This window comes from Piliocolobus tephrosceles, chromosome 6 (genome assembly GCF_002776525.5).
Source record: "Piliocolobus tephrosceles isolate RC106 chromosome 6, ASM277652v3, whole genome shotgun sequence".
In the NCBI taxonomy this organism is placed as follows: Eukaryota; Metazoa; Chordata; class Mammalia; order Primates; family Cercopithecidae; genus Piliocolobus; species Piliocolobus tephrosceles.
The window spans coordinates 89,158,172-89,169,324 of record NC_045439.1 but is presented as its reverse complement, the minus strand read 5'-3'; positions in this window follow the sequence as shown (position 1 = coordinate 89,169,324).

Sequence of the window (11,153 nt, the reverse complement as noted above, 5' to 3'; positions counted from 1 at the left end):
CCATCACTTTGGGAGGCTGAGGCGGGAGGATTGCCTGAGCTCAGGAGTTCAAGACCAGCCTGGGAAACATAATGAAACCCTGTCTCTACTAAAAATACAAAAAATTGGCCAGGCTCAGTGGCTCACGCCTGTAATCCCAGCACTTTGAGACGCCGAGGCAGGCAGATCACAAGGTCAGGAGATGGAAATCATCCTGGCCAACATGGTGAAACCCTGTCTCTAATAAAAATACAAAAAATTAGTTGGATATGGTGGTGCGCACCTGTAATCCACGCCTGTAATCCCAGCTACTCGGGAGGCTGAGGCAGGAGAATCGCTTGAACCCAGAAGGCGGAGACTGCAGTGAGCCAAGATCGCAACACTACACTCCAGCCTGGTGACAGAGTGAGACTCCATTTCAAAAAAAAAAAAATTATCTGGGCGTGGTGGTGCACACCTGTAATTCCAGCTACTCAGGAGGCTGAAGCAAAAGAATTGCTTGAACCCAGGAGGCAGAGGTTGCAGTGAGCCGAGATAGCACAACTGTCTTCCAGCCTGGGCGACAGTGCAAGACTCTGCCTCAAAATAAATAAATAAATAATAATAATAAATTTTTTAAAGATTTTCTGATCTGTAATTGATTAAGGAAGAGAAGCTTTGTCTAAAAATTTGGGATCAGCAGAAAAAAAATGTTAGCTCTGGCTTGTGGATATGACCTCCTCCAGGCCCCTCAGGAAGAAATTTAGAACAAAACTGCAGTCAGAGTTCAGTTCTATGTGCCAGTGGGTCCATTCAGTGGGGTCCCTTCCTCTTCACTGAAGGTGAAAAGCACAGTTGGGCAGTTTGGCCTTCCAGCCTCAGGAGGGAGGCTTCCGCCTCCACCCCCACAAGCAGACATTGGGCCAATGGATGCATCAGATTGGAACTCAAGCATTTCTTCATTTATTCAAAATAGGAAGGCAGTGTGGTGGAGTGATTACAAATTCTAGAGCAGGCCAGGTGTGGTGGCTCACACCTGTGATCCCAGCTGAGGCGGGAGGACCACTTGAGGTCAGGAGTTCAAGACCAGCCTGGCCAACATGGTGGAACCCTGTCTCTACTAAAAATACAACAATTAGCTGGGCGTTGTGAGGTGCTTGTAATCCCAGCTGCTCCGGAGGCTGAGGCAGGAGAATCGCTTGAACCCCAGAGGTGGAGGTTTCAGTGAGCCAGGATCACACCACTGCACTCCAGCCTGGGCAACAGAGCAAGACTGTCTTAAAACAAAAACGAGCTCTAGAGCAGCAATTACCAACGGGGCGATTTTACTCCTCACCTCAAAGTCTGGAGACATTTTTGGTGGTCACAGTTGGGGAGGCCAGGTGATACCTCTACTAGGTAGAGACCAGAGATTTTGCTAAATAGCCTACAATGCCCAGGACAGCCCCTACCACAAAGAATTATGCAGCCCAAAATGTCAATCATGCTGAGTTTGAGAATCCCTGCTCTAGAGCCAGACTGCTCAGGTTCGAATCTCGGCTTCACTGCTTACTAACCATATGACCTTAGGCAAGTTATGAGACCACTTTATGCCTCAGTTTTCCCACCTGTACAATGGAGACAAGAATAGTACCTGCCTTGCCAGGTTGTTGTGAGTATTAAATAAGCTGCTACAGGTGAGGTGATCAGCACGTGGCAAGTGCTTGAGAACCATCAGCTGTTGTTCATTCATGAAATATTTCCAGAGCACTTACTTTGTATCAGGCCCTATTCCAGGCATTGCTGACCTAGTGAACAAAGCAAACAAGATCCCTGCCCACACAAGGCCTATGTTCTAGTGGGCGGTGGAGAGTGAGCAATTTTAAAAAATACCCAAAGGAGGCTGGGCATGGTGGCTCATGCTGGTAATCCCAGCACTTTGGGAGGCCAGAGGTGGGTGGATCACCTGAGGTCAGGAGTTCGAGACCAGCCTGATTGATACAGCGAAACCCCGTCTCTACTAAAAATACAAAATTAGCTGGGCATGGTGGTGTGTGCCTGTAATCCCAGCTACTTGGGAGGCTGAGGCAGGAGAATTGCTTGAACCCAGGAGGTGGAGGTTGTGGTGAGCCGAGATCACACCATTGCACTCCAGCCTGGGCAACAAGGGCAAAACTCCATCTCAAAAAAATTAAATAAATAAATAAATAAATAAAATGAAATACCCAAGGTAGGGTGATAAAGACCACGAGGACAATCAACAGGGGAACACTGAGGCTGGGACGTCTAGCCTGAAACTTGGATAATGCAAAGCCAGATACCTATCGTTAAGGAAGCTGTGAGGTCATCACTCACTCACTCGCCTTGAGAGTGAGCCCGGGACTCCTCTTATAGGCCTGCTGGGCACCCCCCAGGGATGGAAATAAAGGAAAATCTTGAGTTCCTTCAAGGGAAATTCCAGGCACCTCCTCTCCCTGAGAAGCAAATGAGAAACTTGATAAGCAGGAAGGTAACAGTAGCCTGAAACAATAGCCAAGGAAGTTAGAGTGATGGGATGTTCCCTATGAAAACCAAAGATAACCTCTTAATATATATTATTTTTCAGAAACCCAGATGACCCTGGCACATAGCAGGTAAGGGGGAACCGGGACTAACCTCTGTCCATCACTCTTTGCTCTTCCTGAGGGACCTGGAGGAGGTCATGCCCACGAGCCAGAGCTAACATTTTTCTCTGCTGATCCCAAATGTTTAGACAGAGCTTCTCTTCCTTAACAATTACAAATCAGAAAATCTTCAAATCCACCTATGACCCATGCCCCCCCCCCCAAGATGTCCAGAATTTTTAGGTCCAATCAATACATAGCCTCCACATCTTGGGGGTTTGTTGCTGTTGTTTGTGGTGGTAGTGGTGTTTATTTGAGACAGGTCTCACTCTGTTGCCCAGGCTGGAGTGCAGTGGCATGATAATAGCTCATTGCAGCCTCAACCTGCTAGGCTCAGGTGATCCTCTCACCTCCGCCTCCCGAATAGCTGGGCCCACAGGTGTGTGCCACCTTGCCCATCCTGCCTCCATGTATTGATTTATGATATTGCCTGTAACCTCTGCCTCTCCACCTTTAAAAGCCCTTGCTGTAAGCCATGAGGGAATTCAGGTCTTAATCATGAGCTGCCCGATTCTCCTTGCTGGGTGCCCTGCAATCATTGCCTCCCTTTCTCTCACTGCAATCCCAATGCCAGTGTTTGGCTTTGCTGTACCAGGTGGGCAGACCCAAGTTCTGTTTGGTAACAACCTGCTGCAGATGGTCAGTGTTCTGATCTGGCGGGAGGCACTGGGCGATTCTCAGGGACTTTTTCAGGACCTACACTAGGATGAGGCAAGAGAAGTACCCACTCAGGTATAACGTTTAAGGGGCTGCCAAAAAAAAAAAAAAAGTATTATTATGGAAATGAATAACATTTTACGGCAATATTTTAAAAAGTCAAAATTTACAATAAAATCCACAATGACCAAGACACCAAAACAATCAAAGACAGGATCAATATTTCTGGTGTTCTTCTTTTGCCTCAGGCTTCAAAATGTTAGACACTGGGCTTCTTGGCCCTTGGTCAATGAATAATAAAATACTTCTAGTTCACAGAAGGAAATAGCACTCTAGGCTCTAGGCTAGTTCCTGGGGAGAGAGGCAGTGGGTTTGGTTAGCTTCTCTGTTTACTGGTGGATGTATGTGGTTGGTTGGTTTTTCAGGATCTTCCCTCCCAACTCTATGAAGGAGTTTTTTAAGGTCAGCACAGACGAAAGTTTGCACCTGGCCTATTAGCATTTTTTGGTGTAAGTGGGTTTCACAATGGCAGATGGTGTCACCTGTTGATGTATGACTGCCCCTCAGCAGGCTTCCTGCTCTTGCCTGGTGTTTAAAGATTATAGTCTCTTTCCAAACAGTGGCCCTGTGGAGGCCTCCCTGGCTGCCAGGCCAATAACAAGCTGAAGAGGCAGGTTGTTATTGTCAGGGGAGTATGAAGGTGCCACCCAGAACCACCCACCCTTTAAGCATTCATGAAGTGCCTGTGTGTGCATACCTAGGTAACAAGCATGTAACCAGCTCCTGACTTCCCCGAGCCCATGACCCAGCTGGAGAGTGGAAAATCACAGGTCAAATAACATGTGTTTAGCTCCCAGCCCACACATCGCTCCAGACTCCAGATCCTTATAGCCAACCACCTAGAAGCTGTCTCAATTTGAGGGCCCTATTTCCACCTCCAACTCACCTGGACCAAACTGATCTCATCTTCTCCATCACATCTCAGCTCCCTCAACTCCCCACTCAGTTGTGCAAGCCAGAAACCCAGAAGTCACCCCTAACCCCTCATCTTTCTCTTCCTTCCCACAAAGGGTCACCACATCCAGTCAATATTAACCTCCTAATTATCTTTCTAATAGAGACAGGAGGCAGAGAAATTCTAGGCAGACAAGGGCAGGTCCCCAGCAAAACCCCACCTTCCAGCTAAAAACCCTGTAACCCACAGTCCAAAGTGAGAACTTATATCCCTGTTTGCCCTCTCCCAGTTGGTTCTTTCTGAATTTTTTTTTTTTTTTTTTTTTACCAATCAAATGTTGCCTTTTCCAAAACTACCTATGGCCTGCCCCACCCCGTATCCTGTGCCTATAAAGACCCCAGATTCAGTTGGTAGAGGGGAAGAAGCGGCTTGACTGGAGAGAGGCAACTTGACTTCAGAGGACTGACTGGACTTCAAAGAACAGACCACTTAACTTCAGAGAAGAGCTGGCTGGGGACAGCTGGACTTCAGGGAAGATTACCTGCCCGTCCCACCCCCTCTCCAGCTCCCCTCTCTGCTGAGAGCCATTTCCACCACTAAATAAAATTATCTGCCTCCACCATTCTTCAAGTGTCTGTGCGACCTCATTCTTCTTGGACACTGGACAAGGGCTTGGGACACACCAAGTGTGGGTACCCAAAAAAGGCTATGACACTGGCCCTTTGCCCTCGCTGGTGGAGGGCAAACCCCCACACGATGAGGCAAGGGACTCACTGAGCTGATAACACACCACTGTCCATGGACAGTGGAGCTAAGAGAGCATTGTAACACGCCCTGTGCGGTTTCAGGGGTCACAAGCACCCCCACCTGGGTGCCGCTGCAGCGCCTGCACAGAGCCTGCTCCTGCTAGTGCTCAAAGCAGCCAACCAGATCTCACGCTTGTTCACCCATGCCTGATCTGCTCATGGGGCCTGCATGGAGCCATTATGCTAAGTGAAATAAGCCAGTCACAAAAGAACAAATTCGTATGACACCCACTCATATGAAGTACCTAAAGTAGTCAAATTCATAGAGACAGAAAGTAAAATCGTGGCTGGCAGGGGCAGAAGGAAGTTATTGTTTTATAAATATAGAGTTTCAGTTTTGCAAGGTGAAAAGAATTCTGGAGATGGACAGTAGTGGCAGCTGCACAATAATGTAAAATTCCCTAATGCTACTGAAACATACATTTAAAAGTGGTTAAGGCCCGGCACAGTGGCTTATGCCGGTAATGCCAGCACTTTGGGAGGCCAAGGTGGGTCGATCACTTGAGGTCAGGAGTTCGAAACCAACCTGGCCATCATGGTGAAACCCCGTTTCTACTAAAAATACAAAAATTGGTTAGGCACAGTGGCTCACGCCTATAATCCCAGCACTTTGAGAGGCTGAGGCAGGCGGATCATGAGGTCAGGAGTTCAAGACCAGCCTGGCTAACATGGTGAAACTGCATCTCTACTAAAAATACAAAAATTAGCCAAGCGTGGTGGCATGCACCTGTAGTCCCAGCTACTCGGGAGATTTGAGGCAGGAGAATTGCTTGAACCCAGGAGGCGGAGGTTGCAGTGAATGGATATCATGCCAGTGCATTCCAGCCTGGGCAACAGAGCAAGACTCTGTCTCAGAAAAAATAAGGGTAAGATGGTATATTTTATGTTATATGTATTTTGCCACAATAAAAAATTTTAAATAACAACAAACCCATAATGCATAATGCATTATGCACTAACTTTTCAAAATAAAAAATAACCATTTTCCAAAATGAATAGTTTAGTGAGAAGACTGGCATCATTTTACATTTTTGCAAATCTCTTTAATGTGTGACTTAACAGAAGCAGCTGCTTCTGAATTCAATCAGCTATGATATCACAGGCCACGCAGACTTTGGAAAACTACTGTATGCTCATGAGAGAATAAGAAGGAAAAGGATAATATCTTAATATTGGTGTAGAAATTGTCTCTACCTCACAAACGCCTTTTGAAAGCCACCACTCTGCACCAAGCCTTGACTGGACTTTTTTTTCTTTTTTTTTTTTTTTTGGAGACAGAGTCTCACTCTATCCCCCAGGCTAGAGTGCAGTGGCGCCATCTCAGCTCACTGCAACCTCCGCCTTCTGGGCTGAAGCGATTCTCCTGCCTCAGCTTCCCGAGTAGCTGAGAGTACAGGCGCACACCACCGTGCCGGCTATTTTTTTTTTTTTTTACTTTTAGTAGAGACCAGGTTTCACCACGTTGGCTAGGCTGGTCTCCAACTCCAGACCTCAGGTGATCCACCCACCTTGGCCTCCCAAAGTGCTAGGATTACAGGTGGGAGCCACCATGCCCTCTAGACCTGTATAATCTTGCCCTCTCAAACTCCTAGGCTTTCTATGTCCTTTCTTGGGCATTAATCCTCCTTCCAATCTTTTTTTCAGCTACAGTCGAAGTGATCTTTCCAAACACCAATCTGATCATATTACTCTTGTCCTTTAAATTCTCTAAGGCCATCCCATTACTCTCAGGATAAAGTTCAAAATCCTTAATGTGGTCTCCAACGAGGAGACCTGTGGTTTCCTTGTCTACCTCCTCTCTCCTTGCTTCCTGGGCTCCAGCCACACAAGCCTTCACTCTTGTGTTTCCAACCAAGCTTCTTTCCAACTCCAGGCCTTTGCACATCCTATTCCCGCTTTTCCTCAATATTTATCAGATGGTCTTTCAAGACACCATACCTTTGTCATGCATTCTCATGCCTCCTATTTATTTTCCTTACATAATTTGTTACTTAATTCCTATGTTCCTCACTATATAAACTCCACAAGAGCAAAAACATGGCTGCTTTATTCATCACTGCCTGGTGTATTATGAAATTCTACAGTGAAGGTTTATTGAACAAATGAACCAGGTCTTTTCTATTCAAAATGTGACTCCTAAACCAGCAACATCTGGACAGCCTAGGAATTTATTAGAAATGCAGAATCTCAAGTCACAACTAGACTTCCTGAATCAGAATCTGCATTTTTTTCTTTTTCCTTTTTTTCTTTTTTTTTTTTTTAGACAGAGTCTCACTTTGTCGCTCAGGCTGGAGTGCAGTGGCGTAATCTTGGCTCACTGCAACCTCCACCTCCCTGGTTCAAGCAATTCCCCTGCCTCAGCCTCCTGAGTAGCTGGGATTACAGGTGCATGCCATTGCCACCATGCGCAGCTAATTTTTTCGTATTTTTATTAGAGACGGGGTGCATGCACCATGTTGGCCAGACTGGTCACGAACTCCTGACCTCAGGCAATCTGCTCGCCTTGGTATCCCAAAGTACTGGGATTACAGGCGTGAGCCACTGTGACCGGCCCAGAATCTGCATTTTAACAACATCCCCAGGTGATTTGTATACACTTGACCATTTTAGAAGCACTAGTATAATATTGTAAAACAGCGATAACTCTGTCTCAAAAAAAAAAGAAAAGGGAAAACCCTCCTACACATGGCCCGACATAACCCTTCCCTATAGAAAGACCCTATAAAACTAACCCACACACTACCCTTGAGGAGCAGCTGTTCCTTTTCCTTTCTTGGTTCTGGTTCCCTTGTTCACAAGCTAAAATAAACTTTCTTTGCTATCGCGTCTGGTGATCTCTCTTGATTTCTATCCTGAGAGATTATAATACCCAGGTTGCCACTAACAAAAGCACCTACCACACCTGACTGTTTATATCACTCTCAGCATGGTGGGCACCATCATCCCCATTTTGCAGATGAGAAAACCGAGACTGTTGCACAGCAAGTGTCCAGCCCAAAGTTAATAATAAAAGTCAGAGCAAGGATCTCCTGTCCCTTCCCACTTCCCTGCCTTCGTCAAAGCTGTTCCCTCCACCCTGAGCACTGTTTTTGCTCTGTCTTTTCTGCCTTTCCAATCCCATCCTTCTTCAAATGTCCTTTCCTCCAAGAAGCCTTTCCTGATTTTCTCCCAGGCAAGGGCTTCATCTGTACCCATCTCAGGTCAACAGGCTCTACCTGATGGCACAGACCCATGTCACTTCCCTTACATGAGATTCCACATGGGACAGGGAAGTCTGACTTAGCTGGTGTCTCATGCAGCTCCCTGATCCATGTCTGACCCATGGGAGATGCTCAGGAATCAGGTCTGATTCAAAGCGGGTTTCCAGGAAAAAGGAGATAAAGTGGACTTCATCAAAATTATAACTTCTGTGCATCAAAGGATATCATTATGAAAATGAAAGGACAACCTATAGAGTGGCAGAAAATATTTGCAAATCAAATATCTCACAATGGTTTAGTATTCAGAATACACAGAGAACCCCTATAACTCAACAACAAAAACCAGACAACCCAATTAAAAATCAATTAGCCAGGCGTGGTGGAGGGCACCTGTAATCCCAGATACTCGGGAAGCTGAGGCAGGAGAATGGCTTGAACCCAAGGGGTGGAGGATTCAGTGAGCCAATATCGGGCCATCGCACTCCGGCCTGGGCAATAGAGCAAAAACTTTGTCTAAAAAAAAAATAGACAAAAGATTTGAATAGATATTTCTCCAGAGAAAATGCACAAATGGCCAACAAGCATATGAAAAGATATTCAATACCACTGGTCATTAGGGAAATACACATCAAAACCACAATGAGATACCACTTCATGCCCACTAGAAGAGTTATGATCTAAAAAAAAAAAAAAGGGAAAATAATAAGTGTAAGAAAATGGAAAAATAAGAACCCTCATACATTGCTGGTAGAAATGTTAAATGGTTTGGCTGCTGTGAAAAAATAGTCTGACAGTTGCTCAAAAAATAAACAGTCACCATATGACCCAGCAATTCCACTCCTAGGTTTATATCCAAGAGAAATGAAAATGTGTCTACACAGAGGCTTGTACCTAAATGTTCATAACAGCATTATTCATAATAGCCAAAAGGTGAAAACAGGCCAAATGTCCACCAACAGATGAGTGGATTTAAAAAACATAGTACAGGCCAGGTGTGGGTGGTTCACACCTGCAATCCTAGCACTTTGGGAGGCTGAGGCTAGGACGAATTGCTTGAGCTCAGAGTTCCAGACCAGCCTGGGCAACATAGTGAAATATTTTCTTTACAAAAAAAAAAAATACAAAACTTAGCTGGGCATGGTGGGGAGTGCCTGTGGTCCCAGCTACTCAGGAGACTGAGGTGGGAGGATGGCCTGAGCCTGGGAGATAGAGGATTCAGTGAGCTATCATCACACCACTGCACTCCAGCCTGAGCAACAGAGGGAGACCCTGTCTCAAAACCCTGTCTCAAATACAAAAACAGGCCCCATCTCTACTAAAAATACAAAAAGTAGCTGGACGTGGGGGCATGCACCTGTAATCCCAGCTACTCGGGGTGGTTGAGGCAGGAGAATCACTTGAACCCAGAGGCAGAGGTTGCAGTGAACTGAGATTGCATCACTGCACTCCAGCCTGGGTGACAGAGCAAGACTCTGTCTCAAAACACACACACACACACACACACACACACACACACACACAATGTAGTGTAGCCATACAACAAAATATTACTCAGCTTTAAAAAGAAATAAGTACTGGCCGGGCGCGGTGGCTCAAGCCTGTAATCCCAGCACTTTGGGAGGCAAAGACGGGCGGATCACGAGGTCAGGAGATCGAGACCATCCTGGCTAACACGGTGAAACCCCGTCTCTACCAAAAAAAAAAATACAAAAAACTAGCCCGGCCAGATGGTGAGCGCCTGTAGTCCCGGCTACTCGGGAGGCTGAGGCAGGAGAATGGCGTAAACCCAGGAGGTGGAGCTTGCAGTGAGCCGAAATCTGGCCACTGCACTCCAACCTGGGTGACAGAGCAAGACTCCATCTCAGAAAGAAAAAAAAAAAAAAAAAAAAAATAGGTACTAATGCATGCTATAACTTGGAAGAACCTAGAAAACATTACGCTGAGTGAAAGAAGAGAGACATAAAAGGTCTCTCATCATATGATTCCTCTTAGGTGAAGTGTCCGGAATAGGTGAATCCATAGGGACAGAAAGCAGATTAGTAGGTGCCAGGGGACTGCGGTGGGGAGAGGGGAATGAGAAATAATTAGTTCATGGGTATGGGGTGTTCTTTGCAGGTGACGAAAAAGTTCGGAAACTAGAGAGAGGTGATAGTTGCACAACATTATAAATGCACTAAACACCACTGAATTACACACTTTAAAATGGCCAATTTCATGTTGTGTGAATTCTGCCTCAACAAAACAAGAGGAAAACTGGCTGTAAGTGCTCATTCACAAAGCACTTCAGATGTGATCAGATTATTTAGATTGATGGGATAACTGAATTACATACCTTAAAATGGTTGAGTATATGCTATATGAATTTCACTTTTTTTTTAAGTTTAAAAAAAAAAAGAAAGAAAAGGGATTGGCAAGGGAGAGCTTCTCAGAGGAAGGGTCTTAAACTTGTTCTTGAAGGAATAGAAGAAACCCAGGGTTTCTGGAGAGAAGAGGGGCTAGGGCGACCCAGATAAGGTAGACTCTAAGTGATGGGTTGAGTTGCAATAGGGTGAGGAGTTCAGGGAAGGTGGGGCCCCTGTAGCCGGTGGGGAGGTAGAGGCAAGTGGCGGGTGGTTGGGCCTGGGTATGGGGCTGGGTGGGTGGCTGGTCCCAGAAGTGTGGAGAGGCACCACAATAGGGCTTGGTGGTGAAATCTTGTAGGCTCTCTTCTTACCTGGCCTGATTCCATTTTCATTCAGTCAAGACCTTATCAAGCCCTTGTTTCCTTGTTTACTATGCAATTATTATCCAAATCAGACCAAGTGACTCATGACCCAGAAATAGCCAAGGCCCTTCTCATGGCCAGGAAGGGGAGTTAGGAATGTTCTGCTCATGTCGGGCAGGTCCAGGCAAACTTGCAATCCTCTCTGGTCACTGCCTCTTCTGGGTCTCTCCA